This window comes from Callospermophilus lateralis, chromosome 3 (genome assembly GCF_048772815.1).
Source record: "Callospermophilus lateralis isolate mCalLat2 chromosome 3, mCalLat2.hap1, whole genome shotgun sequence".
Classification (NCBI taxonomy): domain Eukaryota; kingdom Metazoa; phylum Chordata; class Mammalia; order Rodentia; family Sciuridae; genus Callospermophilus; species Callospermophilus lateralis.
The window spans coordinates 52,691,659-52,718,332 of record NC_135307.1 but is presented as its reverse complement, the minus strand read 5'-3'; positions in this window follow the sequence as shown (position 1 = coordinate 52,718,332).

Genomic DNA, 26,674 nt, shown 5'->3' with positions numbered 1-26,674 from the left:
AAGATCTGGGACTCAAATAGTAAGAATACTGCTTCTTTATAAGCAACATTCCTGCTTCCACACAGGAATCATGGCCACCATGCCCATCCAGTGCTCCAGGACTCAGTGTCAAGGTAGGTCTCCCAACTACTCGCCCATGCAGGACTACCAGGTCCCTAGTGGGGACCATTGGCATCAACATCCTTGCAGAACTTTCGGCCACCAATAGGAGCAGAAATCATGAACACCGCTCCCACCCAGTACAGCCAGCATCTGCCCACATGCAGGAACTCCAGCTGCCACTCCCATGTGGACACCTATCTAATAATGTGGGGCTCCGCTTGTCACCTCCATCTTGGGACTCTGCACCAATGGAGATAGTCTCCTATGCTCGGTAGCCTGCCTGCACCCAAGAACTTGACACAGGCTTTGAAGTCAACAGACAGCCACACACTGCATGACACAGAGCTCATCTCTGAACTCATTTTTCAATATCATTGCATGGCTCTCTCCATCACTGAAAACAACTACCTGCATCTTGGGTCATATTCATCACCATCTTTAGTGGGGGAAACTCCCAGTTTGGAACTCTGCCTGGCCAGGTACCCAGTTTCTAACCAACCCACCCACCCTCAGCAGCCAATAACCCGGCACAGTGAGTGTGCAACACAAAACAGTTCTCAGGGGGGCAGGTGTGCAGCACACCCAAAGAGCCCTGGAGAGAAAGGTCCCTCATTATGAAGTAGTAAGTGAGAGGGTGAATGTGATACAGTTTAGAGATTAACACAGAGACCAGGAACTAGGAGGTCTTCAGATGAGATAAGGGGAAAGACCAGGTGCTCACATCAAATGAGTGGACCCAAAATGAGATCCTTGAGGTTTAGTGTCTCTTTGGAGATCGGTGGGTCCCACACCCTACTTCCAAGTACCCTCCAACCAGGACCAATCTTCCCACCCTGATTATCTTCACCATCATGAGGGAAGAGATACCAGCTAACAACAGACAACCCCAACTATTGGGTGAAAAGGGAAGCCGTGGGGGTTCTGTGTTTGGGATTGAGGTCCCTGATGGCTTCATGGTTATGGCATGCTTGGTGCCTGGGAAAATTTCCATGCAAAGGCATAGGATGCTGGTTGCTATGGTAAGGCCCTCCATGCTAGAGCCTTATCAGTTTGGACCTTGAAATTAGGCACATAACTCTTGGGAATAAAGGAACTTTCTTGCTTGACAACTACAATATTTCACCAAGCTCTGGTGCTCCTGATCTGCCTGCCTAACAGTAACTTCAGTCAGGGGACTTTCTTGAGAATTGCAAAAAGTTCCTTACATTACATATTGTAACTGTGAAATGTAACTGCAGAACAAGCAACCTTTCTGACACTCTAAACAATAATGTAGTTATGGTACTAATGACCTAATATAACTTGTTGGTATAAATAAATGTGGCCGCTTGGACAAAGAACCACTCTGTCACCTTCCCTGCCTTTGCACTTTGTCTCCTATCTTCTCTTTACTATTATTTTTTTTTACAGGAATCATAAAAATATGATCTCCAACCCAAAAAATCCCTGTTTCTTCCTTCAAGATTTTCTTTTTTTTCCTCTTCTGCCTCTCTATTCTCTCTCCCTCACATCCCCCAGCATATGTGAAAACAAGTACTTTGGATGGATTAGAACTTTAAGGACTGAGACATTGGAATAATATATTACAGTTGTGTTGTATATTCTTTTTGTTTGTTCGTTTGTTTTCTTTTATTCTTGACCAATTTTTATTATTTTAACATTTTTAATTTTTATTATATATGCATGTTTATTTTATGTACTTTACTATTTTCCCACTTCCTGGTCTACACAAAATTATTTCCTCTCTCTTCTCCTGCTACTAATCTTCCTGTTTCACACTTCCTAAGATATAATCACTCTATATCCTCACCTTCTACCTCCTCAGCATATCATCCTACTTCGCATCCCTGGTTCTTTGACCACCATGAGAAATTTTAAACCCTTTTATAAACCTACTGAGTATATTGTAGATAATAATTGAATTCACCATTTCTGTACATTGCAAGTAAATGTCTTAATAGCAAATATTTGTTTTTAGGTTTTGTATTGTTTATAGTGGGATATGTTTACATTGTCTTTTACCTCAAAGGAGAGGTATTTGAACCTTACAGGGACATTATAAGCCTATAGGGTAAAAATGTTAACAACTTAAATCCACAATGCCAGAAGGGAAGACACACAAGCAATATGAAAAGAAAAGGGAAAAAAAGTGCCCCCAAACAAATCAAGATACCACATTATTAGAATCCATGGCCAGCACAGCAGAAGAAATTACAGAGAAGTTCAGGATGTACAAAATTAAAATGTTCTATGAATTAAAGAGTGATATAAGAGAACAAATATAGGCAGCAAAAGGCAATGTTCACAAAGAGTTACATAAACAAATACAGGAAGCAAAAGATTACTTCAATAGGGAGATAGAAGTACTAAAAACAAACAAACAAACAAGCAAGAAAAAACAAATAGAAATCATTGAAAAGAAAAAAAAGAATAAACAAAATTAAAAGTTCAATTGAAAGCATCACCAACATCAGACCACATGGAAGACAGAACCATAGACAATGAAGACAAAATATATAGTCTTGAAAAGAATGTAGACCACACACTGAAAATGAAAAAAAAAAAAAATATGAGCAGAATATTCAAGAAATATGGGATATCCTAAAAAGACCAAATTTAAGAGTTACTGGGATAGAAGAAGGCATAAAGTTCCAAACCAAAGGAATGAATAATCTAGTCAATGAAATAATATCAGAAAATTTTTTAAACATGAAGAATAAAATGAAAAACCAAATTTGAGAGGTTTACAGGACAACAAATGTACAAATCACAACAGATCTACACCAAGGCACATTATAATGAAAAATGCCTAGCATACAGAATAAGGAGAGAATATTCAAAGCAACTAGAGAAAGGAACCAGATTAAACATAGGGGAAACCAATTAGATTATGTGCAGATTTCTTAATCCAGACCCTGAAAGCTAGAAGATCCTGGAACCACATATATCAAGTTATGAAAGAAAATGGAGGCCAACCAAGAATCTTGTATTAAGCAAAATTAAGCTTTATAGTTAATGATGAAATGAAAACCTTCCATGATAAACAAAAGTTAAAGAATTTACAACTTGAAAGCCTGAACTAGAGAACATCCTTGGCAAAATATTCCATGAAAAGGAATTAAAAAACAACAATGAAACTCAGCAAAGGGAGGTATTATACTAAAGAAAAAGCTAATAAAAGATAAACCAAGTCAAGTTACATACCAAAAATAAACAAAAATGGTTGGGAATACAAATCATGTCTCAATAATAAATCTGAATATTAATGGCCTAAGCTCACCAATCAAGAGACACAGACTGCCAAATTATATTTTTAAAAAGACCCAATAAAATGCTGCTTCCAAGAGACTCATCTCATAGAAAAAAATATCCACACACTGAAGATGAAAGTTTGAAAAGAATCATATAACTCACAGGGACTGTGGAAACAAGCAGGGATTTACATTCTCATATCAAATAAAGTAGACTCCAAGCCAAATTTAATCAAAAGGGATAAAGAAGTATATTTCATACTGTTTAAGGGAACCATTCATCAAAAAGACATAACAATAATAAATTTATATGCCCCAAATAATGGAGCATCTATGTTCATGAAACAAATTCTTCTCAAGTTTAAGAGTCAAATGGAACACAATATAATAATTCTGGGTGACTTTAACACACTTCTTTCACTACTGGATTGACTTCCCAAACAAAAACTGTGCTAAGAAAATATAGAACCAATAATACTATCAATAACTTAGACTTAACTGACATATATAGAATATTTCATCTTTCAATGAATGAATACACTTTCTTCTCAGCAACACATGAGTCCTTCTCTAAAATAGACAGTACATTATGCCACAACGCAACTCTAAGCAACTATTTAAAAAGTAGAGCTACTACTCTTCATTCTATCATATCATAATGGAATGAAATTAGAAATCAATGATAAAATTAAAAATAAAAGCTAGTCCAAAATTTGGAGACTAAATAATATGCTACTGGATGAAAAATGGGTTTCAAAAGACATTAGGAGGAGATTAAAAAAATTCTTAGAGGGAAATTAGAACACTGATAAAACATATCAAAATCTCTGGGAAACTATGAAGGCAACACTAAAAGAAAAGTTCATTGCATGGAGTTCATTCCTTCAAAGAAGAAAAAGTCAACAAATAAATGACTTAACACTACATCTCAAAGCCCTAGAAAAAGAGTAATAAATTAATATCAAAAGCCATAGAAGACATGAAATAATTAAAATCAGAGTTGAAATAAAAATTGAAACAAAAAAACAATTGAAAAAATAAAAGTTGGTTTTTGGAATAAATAAATAAAGTTGACAAACCATTAGCCATGCTAACAAAGAGAAGAAGAGAGATAACTCAAATTACTAATTGTCCATGATGAAAAAGAAAATATCACAAGAAACACAATAGAAATACAGAATATAATTAGAAATTATTTTGAAAACTATACACCAATAAAATAGAAAATATTGAAGGCATTGACAAATTTCTAGAGTCATATGATTTGCCCAAATTGAACCAGGATGACATACACAATTTAAATAGATCATATTCAAGTGATGAAATAGATGACGCCATCAGAAGCCTACTAACCAAGAAAAGCCCAGGACTTGATGGATGCACAGCCAAGTTCTACAAGACATTTAACGAAGAACTAATACCAATACTCTTCAATTTATTTCAGGAAATAGAAAAAGAGGGAGCACCTCCAAACCCATTCTATGAGGCCAATATTACCCTGATTTCAAAACCAGGCAAAGACTCATCAAATAAAGAAAACATCATACCAATATCTCTGATGAACATAGATGCAAAAATTCTCAATAAAATGATGGCAAATCAAATACAAAAAATATCAAAATGATAGTACACCATGATCAAGTGAGGTTCATCATAGGGATGCAAGTTTGGTTCAACAAATGGAAATCAATAAATGTAATTCATCACATCAATAGACTTAAAGATAAAAACCATATAATCATCTCAATAGATACGGAAAAAGCATTCAACAAAATACAGCACCCCTTAATGTTCAAAACACTTGAAAAGCTAGGGATAACAGGAACATAACTCAACATTGTAAAAGCCATCTATGCTAAGCCCAAGGCCAACATTATTCTAAATGGAGAAAAATTGAAAGCATTCCCTCTAAAAACTTAATCAAGACAGGAATGCCCTCTTTCCCATTTCTATTGAATATAGTTCTTGAAACACTGACCAGAGAAATATATAGAAAAAAATAATTTAAAGGAATATGTAGGAAAAGAAGAACTCAAATTAGAATTATTTGCTGACAATATCATTTTATACCTAGAAGACCCAAAAACTTCCACCAGAAAACTTCTAGAACTAGTAACTGAATTCAGCAAAGTAGAAGGATACAAAAATCCACACCCATAAATCAAAGGCATTTCTGTATATCAGTGATAAATCCTCTGAAAGGGAAATGAGGAAAACTACCCCAATTACAATAACCTCAAATAAAATAAAATAAAACACTGTGGAATCTCCCTTGTTCTTGAATAGGCAGAATTAATATTGTCAAAATGACCATTCTAACAAAGCATTATACAAAATTAATGCAATTCCAATCAAAATCCCAATGAAATTCCTCATAGAAATAGAAAAAGCAGTCATGAAATTCATCTGGAAAAATAAGAGAGCCAGAATAGCTAAAGCAACCATTAGCAAGATGAGTGAAGTAGGTGGCTCACTATACCAGACCTAAAACTATACTACACAGCAACGGTAACAAAAACAGCATGGCATTGGCACCAAAATAGACCTGTAGATCCATGTCTACATAATAGAGGACACAGAGACGTACCCACATAATTATAGTTATATTACACAAGGGCGCCAAAAACACACATTGGAGAAAAGATCACCTCTTCAACAGATGGTGCTGGGAAAACTGAAAATCCATATGCAACAAAATCAAAATAAACACCTATCTTTTAGCATGCACAAAACCCAACTCAAAATGGATCAATGACCTAGGAATAAAACCAGAGACCCTGCATCTAATAGAAGAAAATGTAGGCCCAAATCTCCATCATATCAGATTAGGCCCCTAGTTCCTTAATAAAACTCCTATAGCGCAAGAATTAAAATCAAGACTTAATAAATGGGATGGATTCAAATTAAAAAGCTTCTTCTCAACAAAAGAAACAATCTATGAGGTGGTTAGAGAGTCTACATATTGGGAGCAAATTTTTACCACTTGAACATCAGATACAGCATAGATCTCTGGCATATATAAAAAACTCAAAAATCTAAAGACCAAAAAAACACAAATAACCCAATCAATAAATTGTCCAAGGAACTGAATAGACACTTCTTAGAAGGTGATATACAATCAATCAAAAAATATATGAAAAAAAAATTCAATATCTCTAGCAGTTAGAGAAATGCAAATCAAAACTACTCTATTATTTCATCTCACTCCAGTCAGAATGGCAGCTATTATACAAACAACCATAAGTGTTGGCAAGGATGTGGGGAAAATGGCACACTCATACATTGCTGGTGGGACTGCAAATTGGTGCAGCCAATCTGGAAAGCAATATGGAGATTCCTTAGAAAACTGGGAATGGAATCACCATTTGACCCAGCTATCCCACCCAAAGGACTTGAAAACAGCACACTACAAGGACACAGCCACATCAATGTTTATTGCAACACAATTCACAATAGCTATCTGTGGAACCAACCTATATGCCCTTCAGTAGATGAATGGATAAAGAAAATGTGATATATATAGATATATATCTATATATATATCTATATATATATACACATACATACATACACACACACACAATGAAATATTACTCAGCCATAAAAGAGAATAAAATCATGACATTTGCAGGTAAATGGATGGAGTTGGAGAATATAATGCTAAGTAAAGTTAGTAAATCCCACAAAAATAAATGTAGAATGTTTTCTTTGATATAAGGAGGCTGATTCATAGGGGGATTAGAAGGGGGAGCATGGGAGAAATAGACAAACTCTAGATAGGGCAGAGGGGTGGTAGGAGAAGGGAGGGGCTCTGGGGGTAGAAAAGACAGTGAAATGAGATGGACATCATTACCCTAAGTACATTTATGAAGACACAGGTGGTGTGACTCTATCTACTTTGGTACAACCAGAGAAGTGAAAAATTGTGCTCTACATGAGTAATATAAATTGTAGTGCATTCTTCTGTGATATACAACAAATTAGAATAAACAATTTTTAAAAATGGGGTTCTGCATACAGCTTGACATGACTAAGAGGAAGTTGTGAATTCCTACTTATATACTGATTGGAGGATTTGGGGGTGATGTTTCCTTACACCATAATCAGAGTAATGGCTTTTTATGATGGAAGAATAAAAGGCACTATTAATATTTTATACCAAAGCAGTTGACTTGTTAGTAATCCATAGTCTCTCTGATTCTGTTCTGAGATGTGCAGGTACACCAGGGTAACTAGATAGAGTTCAGGAATTTCTAGATCCTCTAATGAGCGGGCACTCATTTTGAAAGCTTATCTTAGAAGATTGGATTCAAAAAATATTTAAGAATGTGAAGATTATAGGATTCTTGAGGAAATGTCTTTGGCCTTTTCCCAAATAGATCTATTCAGCCTTATGTCCTACTTTGAAGATAAAGGCTTGACAGAGCCAGATATCAAACTCTAGTCACTCTTTTTGGATTCATACTATTGAAATGTATTGTAGTATTTAATAAAATGAAAAAAATAGAAAAAATCAATGAAAGTGATGCAGAGTTGTAAAGTCTAATGTTAAATATAGTAACCACAGAAATTCATGATTTGAGGGATATGGCTAGATACGTGGTAAACATTTTTCAAGAAGAATTAATAGCATAGGTGTGTTCAACAGAAAGAAATGTCATGTGACTGGAGAAGAGGAAATGAAGGGTGTGGGAGAATGACATGAAGTCAGAGTTATGAATTCAAATATTGGGATTGGACCATACATAACACCATGTGAGATGTACTATTTTACACATGCTCTAAGTATAAAGGCTTTCAATAGAGGGAAAACATTTGGTTTTCTATTTTAAAACCATCATCTTAACAGCTATGTTGAAAAGAAATCCTATAGGGTCAAAGGAAGAAGTTGAGTGGGAGATCAGTTCAGTGGGTTGTTGTAGCAACCAGGAGATAAAAGGTAACAGCAGTGGAGAAAGTCATTAGAGTTTGAATTCCTATATATATATTCCATATGCATCTGTGTGTATATCAGTGTTTATCTCAAAGCATAAGCATTTCATTATGTAACTTTCCAAACATACAAAACAGTGTGGGAAATAGAAAAATGAACTGCAGAATTCTATCACTCACGTTCAATAATTAACAACATGTGGTTTTAATTCTTGTTTTCTAATTTTAGAGCTTTGCTTTCCATGAAATAATTTAAAAGCAAAAAAGCATACTACATCATTCACCTCTAAGTATTTCAAGATATATCTCTATTTGTATCATTATTATCTAAGAAAATATTGCTACACACTGGTTACTTGTGCCTTTTAGGTTTTATCCAGATAAAAGTAATTTTCAATGAGTAAATTTGAACTTTAATGAGGTTTTCTGTTTTATTTATGTTGATAGATGTTCTTGGAGAATTAAAAGAAGACATGGAAAATTCTTAGAACAGGAGATGTGGAAATAGAACTATCCCCAGAGACTTTTCATAAAAGCACTGGGGATTTGAGGGGTAGATAGAGATTTAGCAGAGTATTAACTGCCTCTCTGACAACCATCATGGTTCTTTCTTTCAGAAGGTACCTATTTTATTTTCCCATAACATTCAAAGTTGTTTTTACATAACCCCAATTCCAAGGGTAAATCCCATTGCCCTTTGCATCAATAGATAACAATAATAATGTATTGATAGTCAATGAAAAGTGATAAGAGGTGATAAAGAAATTTTCTTAGATATTACCTTGTTTCCAAGAAGAGAAATCTCTGCCTTTGGTTCCTGTGTCATCTGAGATTTGTGCCATAAATTGCCACTTCCAAACATGGAGGGAGAATGCCTTTTGAAAGACTGGCAAGTCAAAGATGATGATATGAAAAGAACCTAGTCCTTAATGAAACTACTTGCACAAACAAAACTGAACATGACAATATATATTTATTTTCTGTTACTTATTATAGCATACATTATGAAATTTGGGCCAATTTTAAATGAGATTTTCTTATGCCTAAGATTTTCCTAACTGAAGTGGTTTTGTGACTTCTTTCCCTGGGGCAGCCTACTTTATACAGGCAATGCACCTGGGCATCAGAAAATGTATCTAAATTTATATGAAAATTTCTATGGTCACTCAAAAGAAACTGATACATGTGACTTGAAACAACAGTCTTTCTTCAACACTATCAAATTTTAAGCAATTACTTGGAAAAGACTTCAATGTAGCTGCCTTTGTTACATGTTTCTAAATGAATAGTATATCAGTTGTAGTTTAATTTTGCTGTATTAAAAATTAGACAAAGGGGGCTGGTATGTGGCTCAAGCAGTAGCGCGCTCGCCTGGCATGTATGTGGCCCGGGTTCGATCCTGGGCACCACATACAAACAAAGATGTTATGTCCACTGATAACTAAAAAATAAATGTTAAAAAAATTCTCTCTCTCTCTCTCTTTTAAAAAAACGATACAAAGTTTACTCAAATTTCACTTCAACTAATAATAAAAGTTTTCTAAGGTAATAAAATCTCTTTCCTGTTCTCCTTTCTCTATGAGTGTTGTTTTTGGAGTTCACACATTAACATATATTTTTATTTTATTTACTTATTTATTTTCTTTTTTGAAACTGGCTATTGAACCAAGAGATGCTTTACCACTGATCCATGTCCCCAGCTCTTTTTATTCTGAGACAAGATTTTGCTAAGTTAGTTAGTGCCTCCCCAAGTTGTTGAAACTGGTCCTGAACTTGTAATCCTCCTGTCACAGCCTCCAGAATTGCTAGGATTATAGGTGTGCACCACTATGCTTGGCATGACATATACTTTTAAAATGTATTATGGGCTATGTTGTATAATTCTTATTGACAAAAGCATCTTCAAAACAATTGAAAAAAATCAAAAAGATTTTTTCTCATCATGTGTACTATGTGAATGGATGCGGGGGGGTTGTAATTGAAATTTTACTTAGAAAAATTTTCATGGACACTCTCAAGTGTAAGGCAGGAGGGAATTTTTGTTTTACATCCCAGAAAACTAAGGCCTAAAGCTGAGTGAAGCTGGCTGCATGCCACTCAGAAGAGAGGGCTGAATAGAAAATGAGTTGTACTTTTCCCTGAATCAGGATAGGAGTGCCTATTGTGGGTCATTTAAAAGGAGATTCCTACTAAGGAAGTCAATGTAGCCAAATAGAATAGATCTCTGCCAGATCCTAAGGGCTTAATGTGGAGTGCAAAGCCACTAGATATGTAGTGCAATTAAAGAGAATTGCAATATGAAATCCACATGGAGACAGCTGAGTCTCTTGAGATGTGTCTCAGGAGAGAGTGACCAATAGTTTTGTATCTGCTATGACTATAAAGAGCCAGTGGAAGATAATTACTTCACAATGCAAATTGAAATTCCTCACTATTCCCTCCTCTACCTGGAGTGACCAGAAAGTAAGCTAATATATGAAGGATGTATGTATAAGCAACCTCTTCTCTTCTCCTAAGAAAACAGTGTATGCACATTTAAGTCCTGAGAATAATCTTTTCACCAGATTAGTGGATATCTATATATTCTATAACTTAGAATAAATGCTTAATTTTGTTCTGTTATAGAATAAATAGAATAAAGTCTATTCTTTATCATTCTATATTATTCTATTTTATTATTCCTACTTAGAGATAAATAACCTGACATTTTGGAGGCCACTATATAAGTGACATATTGTGAAACTGAATTTTACCACTTTCCTGCATTTGTATTTGTGTTAATTTAATATCTTAAAAAGACAAGAATGACAAATTAAATCATTCTAAGCTAATGAATATACCTATATATTGTTAGTGACATCTTATAATGGGTTTTATCTCACTAAAATATGCCTAGTTTCACAAAAACCCACATTATTTTAGTTCTTGTAAACATTTCCTTTATATGAAAGAGAGAAGTAGACTCAGGTGTTTACATTAAAGTCAAAGATAAACAAATACGCTTAATATATTTTCAACATTTTTAAAATGTTCAAAATAATAATAATTATTTTATGAGAAAAGGTGAAATATCTTTATGAATATTTGAAATATATAGGCAATATATTGGAACTTATTCCATCATTTGATATACTCATTATTATAAAACATGAAATTTGGTAGGTCAGAATCTCAATCTGGAAACAATTTCAGCAAATATCTTGACCAATATTTCATCCATTGTATTCCATCCATGAACTTGTTTTTCAAAAAAAAAATGACAGGAAAATTCAAATATCATGAATTACATTGTGGTTGATATTTATACATATCATAAAAATGTGTATGTATAGAATATCTGGTGCTATTTAGTTTCCATTCATTTTTAGTGAACCATGTCATTGACATCAATATTTCCTTATTTATTGAATAAATAATTATTGATCTCATCTGTATGCATCATGTTATATAAATGGGAAACAGTGGTAAAAATAGGAAAAAATATATGCTCAAATGGAACTTACAGGTTAGAAATGAGAAAGATATTCAAATATATTTGAAAAAGTGAGTGTGAAGTATCAGCATAAGCTCAATGTACTAAAAGGTTCCATGATGCTATGAAAATGAAAATCCTCCAAGTATTGAAAAGAAACATTGCATTTTCAAACGTTATATAAAATCTATATTTTTATGATACTAAAATAAATCACTGCATTCTAAATAAAGGGGATTAGGAAGTATCTAAAGTGCATATGGATGTATGTGTATGTTTGTGTTTATATTTGTGGGCATAATTTTGCCAATAAATTTACCTTACCTTCTAATTCTCCTTATCTGTGCCCAGTAGAGAATATGTTGTTGCAAAATGAATAGAACTTACCACGAAAATACCTCTTGTAGCATGTTAAAAATAAGAGTCTGAAAAGAATAAGTACTATTATTTTATGTTCTACAATTGTAATTAATTCTTACATTGGCTCCTGTCAAATTTTATTATCTCTATATTTTTTTATTTCATTTATGCTAGTGTCTTTGCTGCTTCTTACTTTGCGATTCCTTCAAGATCAAAACAAAATGCAGTTTCTTTTGGCAATAAAAAAACTGGAAATAACTGAGAAGTAAGAAAATAAAAACAATTGAGAAATAATGGGATATGTATTTCAGCAAGTTAAATAACAACATATAGCCCGGTGAATTACAGTAACTTTACAAACAAAAAGAATGACTACTTATGTGTTCCCGTGGCAAAAAAAGATAACAATCATTCCTTTTTGCATATTAATGTACACATAATGCCAACAGAACATAAACTTTAAGTTTTGGCTAATTAAAGCAATACTAAGTAATGAAGCACCTATTACCCTAATGCAATATGAGAAAATATTATTTTTAAAGAAATTCTCAGTTAATTGAGACCACTCTATACTGAATTATCAGCATACATGCATAGAAATTCACTTGCTTTAAGTTCAAAAGGATGGTAAGATTTGATCATTATATGACAAATTTAATTAATGCAGGGCAAAACTGGACAAATTAGGCATAAATATTCCAAATTAAAGCAGCAGAACTTTAGAATTGGATGAGGCTCTAGAGATCACCTAAATCGTCTCTCTTATTTTACAGCTGAGAAAATAGAGCCCAGAGATTTTAGACAGGTTGCTTAATGTCATGGAAAATAGAAAAGAGCAAGACAGAAGAGGAAACCAAGTTTTTCCCTTGCATTAATTTCTAAACTACTAAATAAACGAATTTGATGAATCATTTATATTATGAATTGCTCACATTATTAGTCATATCAAATATATTTAAAAAGGAAATTTATGAACTCTAACAGCCTGTATGATGTTACGTTATCCAAAGATATAAACTCGTAAAGCAAAACAGAGTACAAAATAACATCCCTCATTTGCCTCTTATCCTATTTCACTGGTTACTAAAATTCTTAATATCTATGATGAAAGTCAAAATATATAAGCCATGAAAAATTATATGAAGCCGAGACTTGCCCAGATATGGATTCATGTGGAAAATATTAGATTTTCTATATTCTTATAATGTTTCTATTTTTTATAGATTCCAAAAGAAGTATGGAAAACTTGGAATAGTTAGTTAGTAACCAGCTACTTTAATTATCCAGATAAGATAGGACATGAATTTTTATTAGCATGATAAATTGACCACCATGATAAAATACATAAACTGTTATTTCAATTATCTGGCCTCTTTTTCTATAAACATACTGTTACAAAATATGTTATTAGCAAATGTGGAATACTGTATAATGTAGATATGGTTGATGTGAACTTAAATCATATGGATTTTAAAATAAGCTATTCTGACCAAATATCCTTAAAGAATAAATTCAACTGTTTTTCAACACTGATGAAAGAACTCAGTTACAACCAGATCATTGTTTTCTCTGTTTCACATTGGTCATGTGGAACACATCATTATCTACATATTCTTTTTTTTTTCATTTTTATTGGTTCTTTTCAGTTATATGTGACAATATAATCCATTTTGATATGATATTTAAGCATGGATATATCTTATTCTAATTAGGATGCCATTCTTGTGAATATACACAATGGTGATATTCACTGTGTACATTCACATATATACTTGGGAAAATTACATCAGATTCATTTCATTGTCTTTGCTCTTCCTGTTCCCCTTTATCTAATCTCTTCATTCCCCTTTGTCTAATTTGCTGAATTTCTATTATCTTCACCCTCTTTATTATGGATTAGCTACCAAATATCAGAGAAAATATTCAACCTTTGGTTTTTTAGGGATTGGCTTATTTCACTTAATATGATATTCTCCAGATCCATCCATTTACCAGCAAATGTCATGAAGTCATTCTTCTTCATGGCCGAGTAATATTCTATTGTGTATGTATACCAGAATTTCTTTATCTGTTCACCTGTTGATGGGCACCAAGTTTAGCTCCATAGCTTAGCTATTATAAATTGTGCTGCTATAAATATTACTGTGGTGGTGTCACAGTAGAATGCTGATTTTTAAATTCTTTAGATATATGCCAAGGAGTGGCATAACTGGGTCAAATGGTGGTTCCATTCTAAGTTTTCTGAGTTATCTCCATACCACTTTCCAGACTGGTTGTAACTATTTGCAGTCCCACCAACAATGTATAAGAGTACATTTCTCCTCCACATCCTTGCCAATGTTTGTTGTTACTTATAGTCTTGATAATTGCCATTCTGAGTGACAATAGATGAAATATAAGAGTAGTTTTAATTTGCACTTCTCTAATTGCTGCAAATAATTAATATTTTTAATGCATTTGTTGATTATTTATATTTCTTCTTTTAGGAAGTGTCTGTTCAGATATTTTGCCCATTTATTGATTGAATTAATTGTATTTTTTAATTAAGTGATCATATGTGAATTAAAGTTCCTTAGACAACCCTAAAACCATCAATGTCTTTACTTCTCTGCCACTATTTGTGAAATACATGAATTGCAGAGATTGTTTGGCAATTCTTTTAAACCACCCAATAGTTTATATTTAAGGCTTTACAGACCATACCTTGTATGTTTCTTACAACTGTTCAAATCTGCCTTCATAACATGAAAGCAGCATAGATAGAATGTATATAAAGAGATAGGACTATGTTTTAATAGAACATTATTTATTAAATAAGAAATGGTGGGCACTAAGTATCTAGACCATGGGCTGTAGTTTTCCAACCTATGTGTTAAGCAATAAAGAGTGATTAAACATGAACAAAACTTTTCAAATTCTTCTTGGTTCTGCATATTCTACAGCTCAGAAACAATATTATTTAGAAATACCCTGATAGCAAAATTCTCCCAATAGCAAGAATGAAAAACATGTTCTTTCTCCAGAGAATAAGCATTGAAAATATTGCTATATCCCATTCTTGCTTTAGCAAGAAAAATTAGTGCTACCTACATTGATCTTAGCACTTTTCTCAATTTTTGCAGTTCCACAATGCCAAAAGAATGATAGAACACAGTTAGAAAATGAGGACTCTCTCTCAAAGCTAAACTGATTGATCTAGTCATGGCTAATATTAATATTTTTGTATGAGACGAAATTAAGATATTTCTTTAAATTTATGGCTGAATAGTTCAAAAAGTCTGAAATGCCAATTAAGTTGTACTCTCAGGGAAGCCCGACTGTAATGCAATTATATTTTAGTGAGTAAAAATTTAATCAATTGAAATGTACCCTGTTTGGAGATCTGAAATCATCAGAAAGAAGATGGCTAGTGAGCATATTGAGCAATATTTTTCTGCATGAAATTAGAAGGAGAATGTTTAGATACTATGATTTTTCCCACTCAACTGAAAAATACCCTATTGATTTGCAAGGAAAAGAAGCTCCTACAACTTAAATTTCCTACATGATGAGAAATAAAATAAACTGATATACTTAGGAGCAGCCTTAGCATATATATATATATATATATATATATATATATATATATATATATATCAATTAATGTTAAAGATTAGTAGTCTTTATTCAGACAAATTAAAAGGGAAAAATATAACCTGCTTTTTACCTCCTGAAATCTTAATATGAAAGTTTATTCGAAATATTTGGACATAAAATGAAAGCCCTGTTAATTATTATTTTTAATTCTTAATTTTTCCACATTGGAATTTACAAAGTAAAGACCATGAATTAGATTGAACCACATGAAATCACGGATATTTGATCTGTGTGTTTTAAAAAAGTGTCAGTGTTATATGATTGAACATCAAAAATTGCTCAGTCCTTAAAACAACTTTACTTAGTTCTAATTCCTCTTGACGAAAAAAAAAAAAAAAAAAAAAACATGACCTCAAATAGAAAGTGACTGGCCCAATTCTGCAAAGAGAGCTAGTTTAATACTGAAAGTAAAAACATATTGTATTATGATCAGTGCAACAGACATTGAAAGTATAATATGTGCCAGGAATATTTCCAGGTAGTAAGTACATATAAGTATATAAAGTCAGCTCTCCACCATCATTTATGTGGGACTTCCATTTTTCACAATTTTAGGAATTCTTTTAATACCCAACTACAATATACCTCTTAAGAAAAAAATATTTGAAACCTATTTTGATTCATAACTAAGGATTTTCCTATTTAATACACATGCACGCGCACACACACACACACGCATATATATATATAATAGATACATATATTGGTAAAAGATAATATATATATATATTCATTGTTTTTCTCATTATGTATATGTGTACATATATATGTGTGATTACATATGATATATAAACAAGCTTGTATAGTTTATGTACATTTGCATAATGTATACAATGCAAATATTATATATATGTGTGTGTATATACACACACATATATACATATATATATATATATATATATATATATATATATATATATATATATATATATATTAAAATAATTATTATTTTTGAAACAGTGTCTAACCCAGGCTGGCTTCAAATTCTTCCTGCCTCAGCTTTCCAAGTACCTAGAATTCTAGGCATATGCCATAGTACCTGACTTTAAGTTTATTTTTAACCCATACACAAAAAGATAAAAAAAAAAAAAGTTTGTTTCAATACATGTATGCATTGTTTAATGCTAAGTCAGGTCCAATATAGTTATTCCCTCAGACAACATTACTTTATGGAGAAGCATTATAAAGCCTTTCTTAGGGTGGGTTCAGTGGTGCATCCCTATAATCCCAGCAGATCTTTCTGAGACAGGAGGATCCACAGTTCAAAGCCAACCTCAGCAATTACCAGGCGATAAGCAACTCAGTAAGACCCTGTTTCTAAATAAAATACAAAATAGGGCTGGGGATGTGGCTTGGTAGTTGAGTGTCCCTGAGTTCAATCCCTGGTATCGCCAAAAAAAAAAAAAAAAAAAAAAAAAAAAAACCTTTCTTAAAAAATTTAAAATACATTATGCATTGTCATTATCTGTGTTCACATTCCTGTGCAATAGCACACCAAAATTCTTGCTTCCATCCAACAGTAATTTAGTACCCATTGATCAAGCTTTCCCCAGCCCCAAACCCACTCTGGTTCCCTTTCCCCAGTCTCTGGTCACCGCTGTTTTACTCTCAACTTCTATAAAATCAACTTTTTAGACTCCACATATGTGTGAGATAATGGGGTACTTGGGTTTCTGTTCCTTACTTATGTTACTTAACAATGATCTTCAATTCTATCTGTGTTGTCACAAATGACAAGATTAAGTTATTTCTTTTATGGTTGACAAACATTCCTTTGTGTGTAGATACCACATTTTCCCTATCATTGACTTTGTTTATGAACTTTTGTTTCCATTTCTTACATGTTGGTACTTGTGCTGTACTGAGTAAGGGTGTGCAGATGTCTCTAACATACTTATTTTATTTTCTTATTATACATACCCAGATGTGGGGTAGCTAAATTATAGGGTGGTTCCAAATTTAACCTAATTTTATTTATTGTTTGGGTAGTAGGTACTGAACCTGTAGATGTTTTACCATTGAGCTACATGCCCACCTCTTTTATATTTTCTTGAGACCGACTGTTGCTAAATTGCTAATGCTGTCTTCATATTAGTGACCCCCTAACCCAGCCACCTGAATAGTTGGGATTACAAGTGTGTGTCACTGCAACTGGAAGCTAATTTTAGTTTTTGGAATACTCCCCCTCCATACTATTTTTCATAATAGCTGCTTTAATTTACATTCCCACTGACAGCTTGTAAGTTTCCTTCTCTTCACATCCCATCCAGCACTTGTTATCTTCAGTCTTTTTTATATTATGTAATATTGTACTGATTGGTATTATGTGTTTTATGCAGCACAAAACTGTCTTTTAATCAAAGTGATTCTTATTCTGTTTACATTTCTTTTCTACTTTATTCAGTGATTTTAAATATATATGTAGAATTTAATATATATATGTATATGAAATGAATTGATTTTATACAATTGTTTATATATAAAAATACATGGAGACAAATATATGTATTATGTACATATATAAGCATTTCATTATATCACATCTTGAATTTTTAGTCATAAGAATTTTTATTTTTAATGATTATTGTGGTGAATATATAAGGCATACCTTATTTTTCTTGAGTAATCGTCAAATAGATCAGCTATAAACAACATAAAAATCTTAGGTTCATAGAATTCCTTTACTTCTTGCAATGTTAATATTCTGTTTTTATGTTATAAGTATATAAATACTGTTATTATTTTTGAATACTGGATGTATTTTAAACAAATAAAAAGATACACAATTTTTAAATGATCCTATACATAATCTCTTTTCTTTATTCCTTATGCAGGTCTGGGGTACAAATTGGTAATATTTTGTTTCAGTCTGAAAAACTTACTTAAGCATTTGTTGGCCTTGCTGTTCTTATGGAGATTAATGTTCAAAATGAATAAACTCAAGCACACACCCAAACCCAACAGTTTATCTTGTTTTAAATTTGAGGATGAAATTTTGTGGCTACAGCCATACATACTGTTGCTACACATTTTGTCAAATGGTTGAATTACTTTAAGTCAGACTTATTTCTGTAGTTTTGTTTTCTTTTCTTTTTCTTCTTTCTTTCTCTTTTTTCATACTAGTTATTGAAGCCAGGGACATTTCACCCCTGAACCACATCCTCACTGTTTTTATTTTTTATTTTGAGAAAAGGGTACGCTAAGTTGCTTAAGTCCTTGCTAAGTTATTGAGGTTGGCTTCCAACTTGTGGTTCTCCTGCCTCAGCCTCCTGAGTTGCTGGAATTAGAGGCATGTGCCACTATTCCCAGCTCTGTAGTTTCTTAAAAAGAAAAAATCATAATAGTCCTTGAATAGAAGCCACTAGAAGCCAAAAACAAAAATAACATTATTAATCAGTTCTTTGGAAATTAAGTTTTATGGCTTGAATAATTGACTAAGATGTTTTAAATGAATATATTCTGAAATTCACATCAATTGAAAAGGTAAATAAAATGCTATAGTTGTAATGCTGAATATCCCCCAAAGATCCATGTGTTAAAGGCTAGGTCCTCTGGGTGAAGAGGTGGTACTAGGAGGAGGTGGTACATGTTTAAGGGCTGTATCTTAGTAACAGGTCTGCAGGTCACTGGGGATTTGCCCTTGAAGGCAATAGTGGGATCCTTGCCCCCCCAATCTTTATTATTATTTTGCTTGCTTGCTATGAAATAAGCAATTTTGCCACTCCATATTCTTCTGCCACGATGTGCTGTGTCAACACAGGATAGAGGCAATTAATCATGAACTTAAACTTCCAGAACTTTAAAATTTATCTCAGATATTTAACTATAGTGACAAAACTAATATAAAACATGAAGATCTGGGTGAGTAGATGTTTCCCAATTTGCTTCCCAAAATCAATAGACTATTAGTAACTACAGGCTTCATGCTGTACAGCAGATCTCAGATTAGTTCATTCTATATATCTGCTTCTTTTGCTAAGTTTTTAGATTATAGCTGCCCTTGTCACACACACAAAAAGATAACTCTGTGAGATGATGGATACATTAATTTGCTTCACTATAGTAAATATTTTACTATTTATATTTAACTCAATGCATGCTGTATGCTCTAAATATACACAATGAAACTTATTAAAATACAAATGAAAATAAAGTGAATCTCAGTCTGTAAGAATGTCAAAAATATTGAATCATTAATTGTGAGATGTAGTTAATTAGTTACATTGTCCCCATAATCCTCAGGCCAAAATGACATTCTAGAAACAATAACCCAGAATGTAATAGAATTAACAGGTTGTATCTGATGACAACTGTCACAGATATTTAGGAGTAAAAGACAAGTACATGAATGCTCTTCACAGAATAATAAATGAGTTTATATACTATGACAGAGTATATAGAAGTGAGAATAAAAGTCTGAATACAAAAGCAAACATAAAGAAGCAAAGGAATTATTTATTCTTTGTCTCTCCATTCTCTGACTCTGTCTTAGTCAGCTTTTTCATGACTGTGACCAAAATACCTGACAAGAATAACTTATAGGAGGAAAAGTTTATTTGGGGCTCACATTCATAGGTCTCATTCCACTGAGGACTGATTCTATTGCTCTGGCTCTAAAATTAAGCTCCACTCAGCTAGTTCTCAGCTCAAAAGGAGAAGGGAGTGACTCTGGGAGGGAAAAGCCACAGGGAGGATTCACCCTTCAAGTGCATATCCCCAGTGATTCATCTTCTCCAACCAACCCCACTTGCCTACACTTACCATCCAGTCAGTTCATGCAATCTAGGATTGTTGAGGGCCACAACCAAGTTAAGATGGCTCCTGGCAGTATGCCAGGAGGAGTGGTTTGTGAGCCAACGCCATCGAGCCATTAAGATGATGAGGATTCCTTAATGACTGACTGCTGTGTCTAGATGATGTCAATTAAGTTAAGCTGTGTGTAATTCGTTGGGTATATGTACCTCTACAGAGAAGCGGCTCTTGCTACCTTGGGTGCCCGCTACTTTGAGTTCTCAGTTCCTGCTGAGTTCATTGGCAATAAAGTAGTTCCTGCTTCAACCTTCAAGTTGCTTGTCACCTCTCAGTTATTTTGCCCAGCTGGACTTAGGCAGCCCAGCCGGACTACGGCATAGGATGGCCTGATTAGGTTACAGTTCTCATAATCTGATTGTTTTACCTCTAAACATTACTACATTAACACAAGAACTTTGGGGGAGGCATCTCATATTCAAACCATAACATGTTCATATTCAATGGATAAAGTTCTGGCCATCCTCTTTACAGACTTTGTCAGAAATGATAAGATTTACAAGCTATTTGAAAATTCACGTTTTAAATCACACAAGTGAGTTGGATGTGTGTTTGTGCATATACGTGTGTATATGAATGGACTGATTTATGTAACAGACAATTGGAAACTGGTTTTTTTTTAGAGTGAGAGTAAGATTAGGTCAGAATGTAGGACTAGGGCTTTGGGATGGGACCTTCTCGCCAGCTGCCCATGCCAACGAGATGAGCTTGGTTCAAAACAGCTGACTGCAACATTAAGATAAGGAAACGGTGAAGACATCACTCAACACACAGACATGAGTTTCTCAGATTGAGTGTAGGACGGGTCTGCAACCTTAAGGGTCACCTGGGAAAGACAGCGTGCACCCAGAATTTCTTTATTTTTATAGAAGGGACTCACAAAGGAGATTTGATGGAATGTTCTTCACCAAATAAGGCAAGGGATAAGATTTCAAAGGTGGAGTCTTGCGTCATAATGTCTTGTGGTCAGCAGAGTGATTGGCATCTTGGCAAGTCACACCCATCTCAGGTGCTCTGTGGGATCCTAGGCAGAGCCAGAGGAGAGGCACACTTACATGGCACAGCCCAATCAGTGATCAATGCCAGACATGTCCCCTGATAGAGCTCCAAGGCACATAGCTCACACACACAGCACATGGATGGTTCATGACAGGACCCCTCTTTAGGGTTTTCAGCTCCACCCAGAGCCTTCACAATACTCCACCTGAAATCCCTTCCTATGAGGGAAACTGGGCCATCTTGCCATGAAAGAGAGAAAGCTAGAGAACCGGAAGGGAAATTCAAAACCACATAGGAAAAGTCCCCAGGATTGAGCATGTGCAATAGCTCAAGGGACTGACCTAAAAAAACATCTTGATATTTAACATACCACTAGCATTGCAGTTTGTTCCCCTTCAGTGCATTTTGTGGGAAAAATAGTAACCTATTCATGGAAAATAAAAAAAAGAAATGATCTAAGATTCAGCAGTCTATCAAGGAATCAATCAACTCCAAGGCCATCTAGGAGAGAAGTAGAGAAAACTAGCAAAGTCCAGTGAAAGCAAGCTTCACTGTGTAGACCAAGGCTTCAGCTCACTCTGCTCCCTTAATGTTATGTCTACTTCCAAATAAAACTCTATCTGGCCTTCCACCTTTCACATCACTCTCAATTCTTTGCTCTGGATACCAAGAACCTCAACCTGGGGCCCTGGGTACTCTTGTCTTTGTGCTAGCAATACTATTTCAATTTTAAAGTGCTGGATTCCCTAAAATGTATTTGAAATGCAGAGAAATAGCTAATGCAAATGAATGCTTCCATGCTTTAGAAGGTTTTATTCATACACACAAAAATTGAACAATTAACCCTTCAAATTCATTTTTTTACAGCATAGCATTCTTTCCTACAAGAGACCAAACAAAAGTTCAATTTGGTTTAATTAGAGTATTACAAATGTTTCATGTAGATATAACTCAGAATTAACATATTGTATTCAGGTCTGGTTCAGATTTGCATAACAGTTTCGAAGATAATTTAATAAACACCAAATAGCCTAAGCATATCTTGTTGAGATTTAATTGGATTGTAAAATAATTTTATCTAGTATTCATGTTATTAAGTGTTCCTGCAGTGTATTTATTTTTAATTGAAGGAATTAATTTTATAATCATTAGTGTTCACGTTTCTGGATTCATTTTCTTTGGAATGTGTTACCTGGGTAATTTCAGTCTTGTGTTACTGCTATGTGAATGGATTTGTCAGACGACTGCTTTTATTTTACCCAGTGGACTGTGCCTAGAGATTCATCAGAAATTAAAACACCAGGCGGGAGAAGAGGGGGCATACAGTTTTGGGGAGCTAATTGATAACTTTAATACATCAAATTTTGAATATTCAGCATTTCTTATGAAGAGACATTATCTAATGTGCATTGAAGCAGAGATTCTATTGCCTCATTATTCATATACAAATGAACTAAATTCCCGGTCTCATTACAGATACACGTCAAATATAGGTTCTAAAGGAATGAGGTTGCTCCATTTATGGATTATTACTACATGCTCTTAATTGGCCTTAAGGAAACTATTTATTATGCCTGGATGTAGGGTGTGAGGATAAGTGCTGGCACCATCAAAAGTGATAATGACTGAGGTGGAAGCTGACAGAAAGTATAAGAATAATAAGGGCAGAAATGTAACTTGCATACCTTCTTAAAAAAAATCTTTAAAACATTGAAAATTTTATGCATTAACAAAGCCTTTGTTCAAAGGAATTTTATATATTTAATTAATTCACTGGCCTTGTGAGAAAAATTTATTTTGTTATCAGTATTTGCATACAATATAATTTATGCATTTTTAATACAATATATGTGGAATGGATATATTGTTAAATATATAATGAATTGGGATTGTTTATATAAAATAACATGTGCAATATCATTTGCAGAACATCATTTCACTGATAAATCAAATGACCAGTGAAAACAATATTTTGTGGTATTAAACATGTTAGAAAAAATGCTGACTATAATAAATTTTAAAAGATATTTATTAAAGAATATATCAAAACATATATCGTAACAGTTAATTATTCAAAATTCATAAACAGGGTAAAATATTTTCTTTACATACTTTCCATTAAGTTCATTGAAAACAAAATAATTTGTGATAGGAGTATACCTCAGTGTCAGTGTATTTCCCAGCATGTCTGATTTTATCTCCAAGATGATAAAAAAATCAATAAAAGAATAAAAATTAAATAATAAAAATAATATACATAATATACATAATGATGTCTGAGTGTTATTTTTTTCACACAAGTTGGTAAACCTATTTTCATATGTGCTTATAATAATATGTTGAAATGAATTTTCTTGTTTATTATTATTGTTTATGTCTCAAAATTTCAATTGATCAGTGTATTTTGAGATACACATTTGAGTAAAAGAAAACTTTCCATTTGAAAGCAAATTTAATATTATGTTTTAAAAAATATAATCATATCTTGCCATTTAGTGTTCTAATAAAATAAGGTTAGTACCAATAAATTTAATACACACTATTTTAAAGAGATTTAAGAGCAGGTATTTTTAAGTACCTAAAAAATAAGAAACTCTTTTCTGGAAGTGTACAGGAAAGAATATTAAAAATACACTGATCTCAAAGTATTGCTTTCTAGTAGACATAGACCTATGTACACACACACACAGAGACACACAAAATAGATGCACAAGAAATAAAATATCACAAACAAATGGAAAATGGGTAAATAAATATTAATTGTAGACCAAATAAACAGTTATAAAAATAAAATTAACAAATATTAGAGTTCTCAGATAAAATGAAGATTTTAAAAGTAAGCCGTGAATCTATTGCAGAAGGAAAAAGGAACAAGGATGAAACCTTTCAAAGGCAACATTTAAAAGGTAGTGGTGGTGGACAGCAGAGTCAGCTGAAGGTAAAGAAGAAACTTTAAGGAAAGAACAGTGAGAATGCCTCAGGTACAGGTTTTTCTAGAAAAGAAGCAGCAATTCAACAGAAAATTCTAGGGAAAGTTTTAGGAAGACAAAGGCTTCGCCAGGGCCATTGCATTTTGATTCAATCAAGGTTGATGATTTAAAAAACTTCAATGAAATAGGACCAGTGTGAATTTTAAGTTGTTGAGCAAAATCTCGAAGTGGAATAGATTGTCAACATGATCAGTATGAAACATAAAGGGAAAAAAAAAGAAATATTCCTGGTACTAAAGAAATAGGATTTGTATTGTGAAGTACTTTGTTAAATTCATTTAGTCTTGGGTGAACAGTTGCTAGTGTCTATAGGAATATTGATGAAATTAGAAAATACAGCACGTTTACATTGTATGATTCTCTGAAATGGCATTTGGAGACAATAGAAATTAAATTGTTATTAGATTATTTTTATCTGAGTCTGGAGTACTATTAAGAATAAAACAATATGATGGTGTTGAGAAACATTTAATTTTAAGTACTTAAAAATTATGGATTTATAGACAAGAAGAAATTATAATTCACTTAAATAATTATTATCTACCTTAAACTACATACTATTATTTCAAAACGGTTTAGGCAAATCTTCAGAAACCTAAGTTTGTTTCACGTGAAAGCATTTAAAGACTGTTAACTCAAAATATTAAATGCATTTAAGCAACATATTCATACCTACCACAAATAGCATTGCCAATAAAATTAGGCATGAGATAAGATGTAAGAGGAGGATGGAGTTTTCTTAAGAACTGGGCATGCTGAGATGTTAAGAGGAAAACTTCTGGTAGTAGCAATGGAAAGTAGCATGAGGTTTGTCTTTATCATAGACAAAAGATTTGATTTAAATGGCATCAACTATCACAGTTATCTTGATATTTCCCATCTTGGAAGTACCTAGACATTTTGAAGTTCTAATGTTTCATGTATATATAATACTTGAATCAAAATTCCAATGCCTCTATTAGTGTTCAAGAGGAAAAAAAAGATGTTGAAATATCCAATATTATCAACATAAAATTAGTATTATTTTAGGTCATTGAGATAGTTGTTACCTACTCTTTTTGAAGTTTTATTGTTGGTTGTTGTATAAATAGTCAAGGGAGAGCACCAGTTGAAGAATAGAGCAGGAGTGTGTTATTCTCTTCATCTCTTCTGAAAATTAATAGAAACACCAGAAACTGAATTGTCAATGGTAATACCTGCAAACAAACAAAGAAAAGTAAAACTTGTTAGGGTTTGGATGTAAGGTGTCCCTCAAAAGCTCCTGTTAATGCAGGAACATTTAGAGGTAAAATGATTGGAGTATGAGAGCTGTAACCTAATCAGACCATACTAGTCTAAATGGGCTGACTGGGTGGTAGCTATAGGGAGGTAGGTTGTAGCTGGGGAAAGTGGGTCACTGCAGGCCTGCATAGAAGTGGTGCATCTTCCCTGTAGCCTGTTTTCCCCCTCTCCACCCTGAGCTGAGCAGATTTTCTCTGGTAGCTCCTCTATGATGTGCTGCCTGGCCTTCGGCCCAGAGCAATGAAGTTCACTGATTGTTGGACTAAGACCTCTGAATGTTTGAGCCCCAAATAAATGTTCCCTTGAGTAAATTATTCTTGCCTGATATTCTGGTCACAGTGTTCCAAAAGCTGACTAAAACAAAACCCAAAACACAGACTTTAGATGATTTATAATCTGACCCTAATTTACTTATCCCTAGTTTTATTTTGTTATTTCTAACATCCATCACTCCTATTTTAATTATTTAAAATTGTACATTATTCTATTACTGTTTAAATACCCATCCTTAATTGTTTTTTCTAGCACGGTCACCTTCACTAATTAAAAAGCCTTTTGTCACTTTCTTATAATAGCATTCATAATATACAATTGTAATTCATATTTTAATGTGTCACATTTATGAAGAAAAAAAATTAATCTTTATCTCACAAGAGCTTGCATAGTGTCTAACAATGAATCCATGATCAATACATATCTTTTCAATGAATAAAACAACTGTATAATCTTATTCATATTTCTCTACACTAACAATTTTTATGTACAGTGTTTGTGCTTCATTTCTCAAATCAGAAGACAACAAAACTCCAAAAGTCATTATATATCTTTGGCTCCACTCTTTA